The 12,631-nt window shown below is 38.0% G+C and overlaps 2 pseudogenes; both read right to left on the bottom strand.

The window, feature by feature from the left end:
- Window positions 1-379: 379 nt before the first annotated feature.
- LOC147909535 (uncharacterized) lies at window positions 380-2,628 on the bottom strand (annotated as a pseudogene).
- A 662-nt stretch (window positions 2,629-3,290) lies between these two features.
- On the bottom strand, window positions 3,291-4,705 carry LOC147909534 (uncharacterized; annotated as a pseudogene).
- Window positions 4,706-12,631: the final 7,926 nt, after the last annotated feature.

Below are 12,631 nucleotides of genomic sequence, written 5' to 3'. Positions count from 1 at the left end.
AGCGTTCTTAGTGATGAGATGTGGAACTAGTGTATAGCAGATTAACTAAAGCGTCGTAAATTATCTTATATGAAGTTGAATGACTTTTTACATTTATTTTCAAAATGTTGTTTATTAAATGCAATAAAAGTGTAATAAGGAACAGTCTGCGGGCTTATTAATAAGGATGGGACGGGATGCCGTGAAGTTATTCTTCTTGATCTCTTGCACCTTGGGCTCGCACTCCCGGGGCCTGCTCCCTCTCGCGGAAGGACACGGGGCGATAGTCAATAGCGCGAGATCATGCGACCTCGATCACCCAATCACTCATTTCAGAAAATCCGGGGCCGTTACTTAAGTTAGGAATTTTCCGCTCGCGTCCTCCTATCATTTTCTTTCTCTCTCTTTAGACAAATAAACGAAACGCTAACATTAGAAACAAACAGGCGTAATTCCGTAACTAAATGATTCGGCATGCGTTTGTAGAAATATGCCTACAGTTCGCAGGCCATTCTGACTCGTTGGCTCGGCCAAATGGATCAAATTATCGCATCGATACAAATCTTGTTTAGTATCTCCATTAGATACGCGCAGTAGGAAACCTTATAATTAACAACACAAACTTGCTTGCCAGTACATAATGTTGAACCTTAAAACTAACAATATAAAACATACAGAAAGCACGCAAGGATTATAAATCATTAATAAATATAGGGTCGCATCTGGTCTGGCACTATGACGCCTGTGTATGGCCTCTGAGTTAATTGGAACCCATCTACATTGGTGACGATATATCGATTATAATCGAGAACTGCTTTTACGACATAGGGTCCTTTAAATTTCGATAATAGTTTCTTATTTATACTAGGTGTAGTTTCGATATTCCGAACATAGTAGCCTACTTTATATTCATGAGCGTGGCCTTTCTACGTAGATTATATCGATATTCGTTCTGGAATTGCGACTCTTCGATTTTCGCAGATACGCGATCGCGAATTTTCTTGAGGTCGCGATCCACATCTGTGTCAAGAACATCACGTAACAAATCATTTACTTTCCCTTTTTGATCGACTCCGAACATCGCCGCGATGAAGTTTCGCCCGTCACTCGGCACACGGTATTGTTTAGAAAGTATTCAACATCGCTCAAAATTTGATCCCATTGAGAGGGCAGTCTCGCTCAACTTTGCCAAAATTCGGTTGAAACGTTCAACCTGACCGTTGGCTCTTGGCGTACTCGCAGCGATAAGAACATACTGATATTCTCGTTTTTTGAAAACTCCTTATATAAATCAGAAATACATGCCTCTGTCTGAGACTAAGCGCTTCGGCTTACTGTACGGAATCACGCAAACATTTAATCGATTCATCTGTCGTAGTAGATTTACAGGGGTAAACAAATTTCTAAATGTAATTCGTAAATGTATCGATAATGAGAAGGATGTGCCGGTATCCTTTTTTGGTTTTCTCCAGCGGACTAAGTACTGTTGTGAACAGTAACTTTTCTTTAGACATGTTGTGAAGAAATCCTTCGGCTTTGCCACTCGGTGGCGAGAAGTCGATACAGCGAAGACAATTCGTTCCTTTACTTTTTCGCGAATTTTAGGGAACCAATAAATCTTTGAAATATTATCAACGACTTTGTCAACGCCAACATGTCGTGGCATGTCCTAATTACGTTAATTTCTATCGTCCGCGAAACATAAAATAATAACTTTCGATTTTTATCTTTTCGATAGACAAGACCGTCACGCAACTCATATTGTTTTATTTTCTCGAGCTTTTCGCGAATCTTAAGAATTTCAGTATCTCGGTCTTGACAGATAGATAAGATTCGCTCGAACGTGCTACCTTCTAATACTAACACACTTCTAATACTAACATTGACTAAGTGCGTCAACGTGGGCCATTTGCTTCCCCGGTCGGTGTATTATCTCGTAATTATAATTTTGTAAAAATAATGTCCAGCGGGAGATCCGCGAGTTGATGTCTTTTTTATTTAATGTGAGATGGAAACTATCACAGTTGATAATGATTTTAAATTTTTGTTCAGCCAGATAAATGTGAAATTTCTTTAATGCGTATATCACAGCGAGGCATTCGAATTCATAACTGTGATATTTGGCTTCGGTGGGTATCCACTGACTCCAAAAAAAATGGGTTTTCATACCCCATTTATTTTTGAAATAAAATTTATCGAATCCGCTCGCGCTTGCATTGCAGTACAAAGTGTCGGCGTTAGGTAAATAAATAGCTAGGACCAATTTATTCGCCAAACGATGTTTTAATGCCTTAAATGCCTTATGTTCCGAGTCATTGAAACAGAACGTAGCATTCTTTTTTACTAACTCGTATAATGATTTAGCTATTAGCGAAAAATTAGGAACGAACCTGCGGAATAACTCGCGAAACCTATAAAACGATGCCCTTCCTTTGCATTTCTTGGAATCGGATAGTTTAATACATACTCAATAGTTTCGTCGCTCGATCGTATTCCATACTGATTCACGCAATATCCAAGATACTTTATCTCGGTCTGAACACAATAGCACTTGTCTAAGCGAAACTGTAGATGACTCTTGCCAGCCAATTTGAACAATTTAGACAATATCGCTATGTGCTCATCTACATTCTCCGTAGCGAATATCATCGAGATACAATAATACTTTATGCTCTCGTATGAGCTTCTCAAACACTAGATGTAGTGAAACGCTGAAATATATATACATTCGTCAGGCCGAAGGGCATTCTTAGGTATTCGTATTGACCCAATGGTGTCACAAATGATGTACATTTTATGGACTCTGCATGCATCTCAATATAATGGAGTCCATCTTTTAAATCTAACACGGAGAAATACTTTTTATCTCGCAAACGATCAATATTATCATTGATAAGTTCAGTTGGAAAATTATCGCGCACGGTTATCTTATTGAGCTCGCAAAAATCTACACAAAATCGGCATTCACCATTCTTCCTTTGCACTAAAACTATCGGACTGGCGTACGGTAAGTTACTCGGTCGAATGATTTTCTTTCTCAATAGCTCATCTAAAATTTTCTGCCTCTCGATCCGCAAAAGATAGTCTACGGGGGCGCGCACTTATTAGTTGATCATGCTTCAGAACGATATTCATTTAAAAAACAGGTCCGCTTTTCTCTGCTCGAAAGTTCTCAAGATAACTCGATTTATAAATTTCACTGTTTTTATCTCTTTTCTCTTGACTGATCGCAGGGTTAATTTGTAACTCGTAACGATCGCTATTACATTGTTCGGCAACACTCAATATTTGTTCACCACATGTTTCATCCACGCTTTCAATTTCAACAGTATCTCCAAATGTAATACATAATCGCGGACACGCTAAAAAGTACCTAACAGCACTTTAAACGCCATCGCATCATCGGATACCGTATAAAACTTTATCTTCGTGCGCACGCTTTGTATATCTACATCGCCATGAAAAACTTTTAATGTCTTAAGATGAGAAACCATTCTGCAAAATTGGCTGGTATCTTCACTTACCGGATCACAAATATCCAAGACGCTATCTCGAATAAGGTTAATTGGCGAACTCGAGTCGATCATTGCATCTATTACATATATGTCTACCTTACCATGTCTATCACTGGGAGAAATTTTCGCGGTAATCATATATGGCTTTAGTAATGCAGCAGGCTGTATCACGTTCGTCGATGTAGTTTGCGCAGACTTTCCTCCAGCCTCCGAAGTCGGGAAGGTTGCTTACGTTCGGAACAATCCCTTGTTAAGTGTTCCGTCGAACCGTACAGGAAACAGGCTCTCCTTTTCATTGATACCGACGCAGTTGAACGTTTATAGATGTGCCCCGTCTCGTTGCACTTACATGATATCTTACTGCTTTTTCGCTTGCTCACAGCACCCCTGCCTTCGCGCTGGATGATTTCGTGGCCTCTTTCCTCTGCTTATAATTGCTGGGTCTCCTTGATTCGAGATTAATTTTCTCTTACGCCTTCAGTAATTCTACTCTTTACCGAAAATTCATAATACGCGCCTGGTTTTGTAAGCATGTGTCAATGATGCCCTCTAGGGAGAGGAACTCATCTTTTGCGATCGGCACCCGATTCGCGAGGATAATTTTCTCGTAGTAGTCGTATAGTATTCGTAAAATGGTTCGTTCGTCTTCCACACACGGGTTTCAAATTCTTTCCGAAGCAACAATTTACCGGGTCGCAAATCAAATATCTGTTCCATCTCTTTTAATAAATTCTCGATGCTAAGCGTCAAATATTCCGCCTTCGAGTAGAATATATGAGCGCTCGCCCTTTCAACCTTGAGCTTATTAGAACTCTGGTCGAGCTGTCATCCAGCTGACACGAATTTCTCAGCACTCTAGTTGATTTTTCCATCTCCAGAATGTGTTTTCAGTCGCATCGAATTCTGGCAAGAGATCTCTAATGCTGTGTACATCGCCGGTCGTCGAGATGACATTACTTGACACATTTGCGTTATTTCGCGCTCTCATCGCAGTAATAGTTGCTCTCTCTCCAATAGCTCTCTTTCTCTTTAAATCAATTCCAACTCACGTTGCGAATGACTCTCGGATTCTTCCGGTAACAACGGTAGAGGTTTCGATCTTCCTTCCTGGCTTAGCGTATCGTTGTCTCCCGGATTCGTTGGTTCGTCCGCTGTCTCTTGTCCGGCATTCGTGCGCTTCCTGTCTGCGCTTGGTTCCATTTCTCGCCCAGAATCGCTCAAATATTCGAATATATGGCACTCAGCCGTAAAATCAGCTCTGCTTTGGCCCTTGCGGTGGACAATCCTCTCTCGCGAAGAGTATCTTTCAGCTCATACATAGTAAAGTCGATTCTTTCCAACGGTTTCATGGTAACTTGCAGCAATGGAGGATGGTGATAACAATAGTGCTCACACGTGACAACAATTCGCCAGTACTTGGATATATTCACTCGCAGCAAATGATCCACACGTAACTCTCACAGAGTGTACCGTACCCATTGTCTATTGTCGGATATCGCGTTCGTGTCCTCTCTCTTTTATACACGGCGAGAAATTTACCTCGTATCGACACTCATACGTAACTCGCAAAACTAATTTCAGTATATTCGGAAGATATCGATCACGAAGATCGATCACGTCGATTCCACTTCTGAAAAAGACTGTAGTAAGAAACAATCTGTGAATTTATTGATAAGGATGGCACAGGATACCGTAAAGTTATTCTTCCTGATCTCTTGTAAAGACTGCACACTCCGGGCTCGCTCCCGGGATCTGCTCCCTCTCGTGGAAGAACATGAAGCAATCAATAGCGCGAGATCACGCAACCTCGATTACTCATTACGGAAAACCCGGGGTCGGGTTTACTTAAGCTGGGAACTTTTCTCCTACCACTTTTTTTCTCTCTCTTTAGGTAAACGAACAAAACGCTAATATTAGAAACAAACAGGCTTAATCCCATAACTAAACGGTTCGGCATGTGTTCGCAGAAATATGCCTATAAAAGCAACAGAAAGTGAGACTCATGCGTGAGGGTGAAGAAATTATAAATGGTGGATTAGTCATTTCCGTTGGTATAAAAGATAAAAGAAGATGCCATAGTGCACTATTCATTAGAATATCTCAAAATTTAATAAGTATAAAACAAAAATATTTCAAACAAGTTGCTTAGCTATTACAGGGAAAAATGATGATAACCTTAGCTAAGCATAACCTTAAAGCAGCCTATGGATAGCAAATATAACAACTTAGAAGAATATGCAAAAATATTTTCGTATATTACTATTCAAATAAAAATATTTTAAAAGAATATCAGCAATGTGTAAATATAGGTGTAACAGACAGTTTTTATTACTAATTTTTTTAATTTGCTTTCTGAAAAGTAGATCACATTTCTTAAGATGTCATCTTAAGATGTAAAATGATTAGAACAAACGCATATATTGCAAAGTTGATTTTTAAAGCAATCTCTCACTTTTTTTTTAAATTAAACTTTTTGGGGAAATAAAATCTTTCGGATTACTATAAGTTTTATATTAGCCTTATGTATGTTGCTTGCACTTTTTGCACTCAGCATTTTCGCTTCCTCTTTTTTTAATGCCAAATGTATATCTATCTCATTTTAAGTGCAAAAATGTTTGGAGATTTCATGCAACATGAACAGAACCATTACATATAACAAAAAGTAATAACACATTTTTGCGATTCATTACTTACTAATTTTGATGTTACATAAAAAGTATTTGGGCTGTCTGATTTACGCTAATTTCACTTATTGCCACTAGGCGCGCTGAGGAGAAATTTAGCGTCACCAATTAGTCCCTCATCGTTCTCATTGAGAAAGGGGGGAGGGAGGGGGAGGGAAGAGAGAGAGAGAGAGAGAGAGAGAGAGAGAGAGAGAGAGAGAGAGAGAGAGAGAGAATTACTTTGGGAGTAGCTCTGTCTTGCAATATTGTCTTCAGCTAAGGCATTAGAGAAGTAGGTATTCTCATTCGCGATTTTGATTGCACTTGATTGATAGGTTATAGTATAATTGGTGACAAAGGTAAATGTTAAAAAGAGCCCGCTCATTTCAAATTTGGATAAAATACACTGAATCGATTTGTTTTTGCATAAAAATAAAGATTTGACAAGAAAAAAATGTCGCTCTGCTCCGTGAACCAAAATATTAATCCTTAAAGTCGACTATTCAGGTTAGAAAATCTCACAGCAGCGGTTCACTGCTTAAAAACACAAATTCATTACTTTTAAAATACAAGTACTTTAGCAGAGAATTTATGTTTTTAACACTTATAGTGAACCACTGTTATGAGAGATTTTTTAACCCGAATAGTCGTCAACTTTAAGTATAATATCTTGATTTGCTGAGCAGAGCGACACTTTTTTCTTGTCAAATCTATATTTTTATGCGAAAACGCATTGATTCAGTGTATTTTTATCAAAATTTGAAGTGAGCGGGCTCTTCTTAACATTTACCTTTGTTACTAATCATACTATAACCTATCAATCAAGTGGAATCAAAATCGCGAATGAAAATATTATCCATATCTAGTGCCTTACTTCAGCTTCTCTTGTACGAACGTTCCGTCTTATGTTACTTCACTTACCCATTACAGTTGAGTCCTAGAGATAGAACGCCCGTCCGCGGCCAACAGAAATTAATTCGATACGATTTTGCTCCTAGGGAATTGCGCGGCAACTCGATCAAACTTGCGTCTGGAAAATAGTTAGGAGTTCCGCACAATAAAAGGAACAGAGAACAGAGAATAGAATTTCCATCTATCAGAAATTGTGTATTTCACAAAACATGATTTCTGATAGGTTGAAATTCTTATTCTTTGTTCTCTGTTCTCTATTCCTTTTATTGTGCGGAGCTCCTTGATTGTCATTTCACAATTGTTCCCCTATTCTAGCTAGATAAGTCAAAAACGAACGTCCAAGCACGTCGCACAGTCGCTGATTGTCCGGATTTCTGATACGCGTGTGCAAGTTGAGTATCTCTCAAAACGCTGCGAATGATAGCTAAATGCTCCATGATCGACCGATCTGAGTTCAAGGTACATGTCATAATTAATTTTGCGGGTCGCACGGTGCTGGTTAAATGTCGAGGTCACGTACAAAGCACTCGTGATCCACAGCGAATACGCATCGGTAAATGCGAAGCGCGTGCGCGCGATTCGCGTTCCGTCAACTAGACACATAATCAGGACTCAAGCCTTCGTTACGCGGCTTGTTCCGAAGTATTGCGAATTTACAGAGCAACAAACGGCGTCCACGAATCACGAAGAGGAGGTAGCGTGTACCGTGCCTCAAGATGACGACGCTCCGATAGTACATAGGTAGCGTGAAGGCCCGATGCGGAAGACGTCAAATTGTGCGGCAGTGATCTGCCTGATGGTCTCAAGATGGCGGCTTCTAAGCACCACGTGGTAGCTGCAACGTGGTGATGTAGTGTGACTCGGCAGTTCTCCTGTCCATAGCAGCAGCGACGTTATTCAGTGTTGCTTTGTTACGATGCCCGCTAAAGTGTTTTAGGGAAACAGGCTTTGGGATGGTCGGACTAAGAATGCGTAGTAATCTTTCGAGAATTTACTATATATATGTATTTATTTATGTACTTATTCGATCATTAGGATTATCGAGTCCTTACAAAATAATCTGCGCAGCGCGTGTGTTACATTCATATCTTATGTGTACGTTATGTAGCAATTCAGTTCTGCTTTTCTGTGCTAAAGGCAAAAGTTAGTTGCGTTTGACTATAATCTCTCAGGACTACGATAATAAGCTGCGTTAATTTAATAATTATTAAGCATTAATAAACTGCGATTAGTTATAATAAATTTTTAATGTTAAAATTAACTACAGTTAAGTATGACCAATTACTAATATTAAGATTGCTAAGCACAAGTTTTTCTCTTCAGATTAGTTAGTTGAAGCATGTGGTAGCGAGATTCTTAGATTGCTTTAGCGTAAGAATTATACACGTTAAGGCTTACAAAACGTTAACAAAGGATTCGCAAGGCTCTAAAGAAATGCAGTGGAAGTTCGCGGACGAGGATGAATGATATTTAATAGGATGAAGTCGAATTAGTAGCACGTGGAAATTGTATGTTTACAACTGAATAGCACACCACAAGAGCACTCGTCTTTGTCCACTCAGTTAGACATCCGAAACCAGAAACAACCAGAGAGCATAGCCCGAGGGAGCTTCCTTTCGAAAGATCCGACGTCTCTTGCCCTACTCTCACATATTCGGAGTTTTCTGCAATAAGAGGAGCCTACTTCAAGGGTTTCCCTCGCGCTCGCTTACACAACGCTCAATCTCTTACATGCGGGGGTAGCGTTACGGCAATCCAATAGTGGGGATTAGAAGGGAAAAGAGAGAAATGCTCTGACGTCTAGAGAAGAAAATACTGCACGGACCTAATACTTATAAGTCTACGGCAGTGGTACAAGAAAGAAAAAGATATATGCTACCTTGCTTTGGTCTCTTTCGCCAATTTTCGGTTATTATTATTGACTAGTTTAACCGGTTGGTGAAGAAGACTCTAATGCAAATTACTAGAAAATGGAGGACAAAAGTGGAATTCTTATGTCGAATCACTGATTCAGTGAACTCTATAACATAATGGAGCGAGCAATTGAGCAGTGAGGATGTCTCAATTTTTTATTTCCTAAATAAGGACACTTTAGTGTAAAGTTGGTAGTTTTTTGCCAGGGATTTACTAGGTGTATCCAGCAACGACCGCTCACTGAGCTCTCACTGAGCAAAAAAGGGATTTATCTATTATTAATATATGTTTATTTAAAGAATCAAGGAAAAGTGAAGCGGAAAGTGTTCTCTTTTCTGATTCGTTCTATCATTTATTGTGCATTTCTGCAAATGTGCATGTGTTATGTATAATACATATGTAATATACGCAATACTAGTGTGGTACAATACTAATATATGTAACACTGTATGTTCATGTTCCTACTATATCTCCTACTCACTAATGATGAACTGAAAATGATAGTTTCTGGCTGCCGCTGGAATCCGCTTCACTCTCTCTTTATTTTCTCTGGTAAATGTATGTTTTTCTCTCTCGCGTGATTTTTTTAAAAATTAGAGCCCCTGCATACAAAACTCGGCTTGTGTCCAGATTCTTATTGGAGGATCTCTATCCTCTTACAGAGTCTCTAGAGGTAGAGGGTCATGCATACAAAATACAAATATAAAATATATATGTGTGTTTGACATAAATGTAGGCTACGTTTTGATTGGTAGTGCCAATGTATAAGCATGCCAATTAAAAGAGATCTAAGCATGATCAGACTCTGGATGCATTGCATTTCACGCATACATTATTTAACCGTATTGTTCACCGAATGTTAGATAAGGATAAATGATGCACATTATGCAACGGAAATTATGAAACGGAATGCATCCTCTATATTTAAGGACTCTTTGTCCTGTTGTAGAGACCCTCTAATCAGAGCAGTGAGTTTTAGAATATATTGGCGCGAGCCTTCCCTATACTGTACTGCAGAAAACTATGGCTCCACATAAAAAAGGAAAGCAATCAATATTGGTCTTCCGGAATTTTTTCTAAAGGGTGTCTCAAAATGACCTGACATTTTAATGTATTAATAAAACATATTATTTATTTGAAAAGTACACATGTTTTCAGTTTAATATAAAGTACAAACATGGAGGTTATATGTGGAACACAATATCGGATAAATGGCCGCCTCGACTCTGTTTGCAAACGTTCATTCTTTTCACAAAATTTTCAATGACATTTTGGCATAATTGCGGACTAATTTCATTAATTACGTCTAATTTCTTCCTTCAACTCCGGAATGGTCTGTGGACCATTGGCATACACTTTTCCTTTCAGAAAACTCCAAAGAAAGAAGTCCAATGGCGTCAAATCGCACGATCTTAGTGGCCAATTCACATCGCCGCGGCGCGAAATAACTCGACCATGAAACTTCGTCTGCAATAACTGCATTGTTTCTATGCGTTGCTCGATCGTGTAATTCTCCATGACTAAACCTCAATACTTCCTGATCCAGTTGTTAAAGGTTAGTACGTTACGTTCGCTGCAAAAAAAATGGCGCGCAATTTAAAATGTCAGATCATTTTGAGACATCCTTTACTTACAGGCAATAACAACATTAGCCAATCAGTGGGTGCATTCAGAAGCGACGATCGCTCACCGAGCGCTCACTGAGCAAAAAAGGGATTTATCTATTATTAATATGTTTATTTATTATAATTTAACGTAGAATAACTTTATCTACTACAAATAATCTTTAATATCATTTTTCTTACTTATAATTACGTCGTAATTATAGTATTATAATAATTGCTTACTATATTATTGCTTATTATATTATTGTAGAATATTCACATAATATGTTAATAATAAAAAATTTAAATATTAAAATAAAAATCATGTAGGAAAGAAAATATTTTAATGATATTTGCCGGAAGATATGCTCCCAGCATACTTTTTGTATCACGATGCTCCTGGGACACAACGTCATGTGGGCTCGGCCGCCGAGTCTCGAGTGGTAGTGGGAGTCACCTCAGAAATCTGCCCGAAATAGGAAACTAATTCCGAGCACTGATGTAAACCTATAAATTGAAGTCAATATTCAAATATGACTCTGCATTTTTGTCGGCCATATTGGCCGCCATTTTGAATTTTATAATTTTGACTTCGAATTCAGGATATCAGCGATATAAAGAACTTATAAATATAGCTTTTAGTAAGTATAATCAAACTTTTTTAATTTTAGCCATTTTTTCGACAGTCTATCTCACTGTGCGTAGTAATAAAAAAGTAAATTATTGCGACAGTATAAATATGACGTATATATGACTTCCAGTTACAAAAATATAATTAAACTTTAAATTTTTGCAATTTTTTGGCAACTTATCCCCTTAAGCGCTCCTAAAATTGATGTTCTCGCACTTATGAACTTGCACGTTCATAAGTGATACTTGATATCAAATTCCAAAAGTGATAAAAAGTGGCACATCTACATTAAAGCGCACATTTTAAGGCTTCTGTTCGTGGCGGTCATGTTGGCTGATATCAGAAGCAAGGAATGATATGTTAATTTATGTTGCCATTTTTAAATAAAGACAAATTGGATGAAACGAAATGACGAGATCGCTTTAAAACACTCGTAAAAATCAATGATAACTGTCTTTTTCTCTTAAACGGTCGTAAAAAGCCTATATTCGTAAAGTGAGCCTATATTCAGGCAGAAATATATCCGTCCGACAGGTGTTGAAAGTAAAATATACATATAAAATTTTACATATAAAATTTCAAGATAACTTTAGTTTTCATCGATAACTATGACTTTGATAAGTATGAGACAAGTCACATTTTCACAATTAAGCAAATAATAATGAAATAGCACGCAACATAAATTTCGTCTTCAAAACAGACTTTTCTTCGTTTATAAATTCAACCATTTATTATGGTGCGGCACTATAACACACAAACAAACACGGCCATATCCATGTGCTCGCCTGCGGCGTACCGAGAGACAGCGAGCTTCTTTTCACACTAAGTCGTTTGTTTCAAGCGACCGAAAATGCTTTCTCGACAATCTCGGCCGCTCGATGGCCCTAGGCATCAATAAGGGGTGGGGGGGGGGGGGCATCCTAAATAACATAAGTTTTAATAAATTGTGGTAATAGTGTATCCTTCCATTAATCCAGAATAGTATAAATCATGTTAAAACGCAACAGTTTACGAGATATTTAATTGTTTACGATTTTTTATGCATGTTACATAGTATATTTCCCTTTTATAAACTCGAGTAGCAAGAATAATTCAATAGAAGTAGAATTTTGCCAGAAAAAAATTATTATTACCAGCATTTCTTTTCAGGAAAATCTCGAAAGGTCAGAAAAGAAATGCGTATGTTCGAGATTCGAGACTTGTGAAGAAAATATGCGAAAAAAAATCGAATAATTGCAAAAAGCACGTTTTTCACTTATAAAATGAAAGATATTGATTGTATGAAAAAAAATCGGTATAAAAAATGTAAGTATTCGAAATAATTACAAAATGAGGCGTGGAACATTAAAATCGATCTATTTCAGTAGAAAAAAAAATTTTAAAAAAACCGAAAAAGGCCTTTTTTTCACTCGC

The sequence above is a fragment of the Acromyrmex echinatior genome, chromosome 6, assembly GCF_024713525.1.
Source record: "Acromyrmex echinatior isolate Ae372 chromosome 6, ASM2471352v2, whole genome shotgun sequence".
NCBI lineage: Eukaryota > Metazoa > Arthropoda > Insecta > Hymenoptera > Formicidae > Acromyrmex > Acromyrmex echinatior.
Note: the sequence above shows the minus strand (reverse complement) of the source record. Positions and strands in the feature narration are given on the sequence as shown.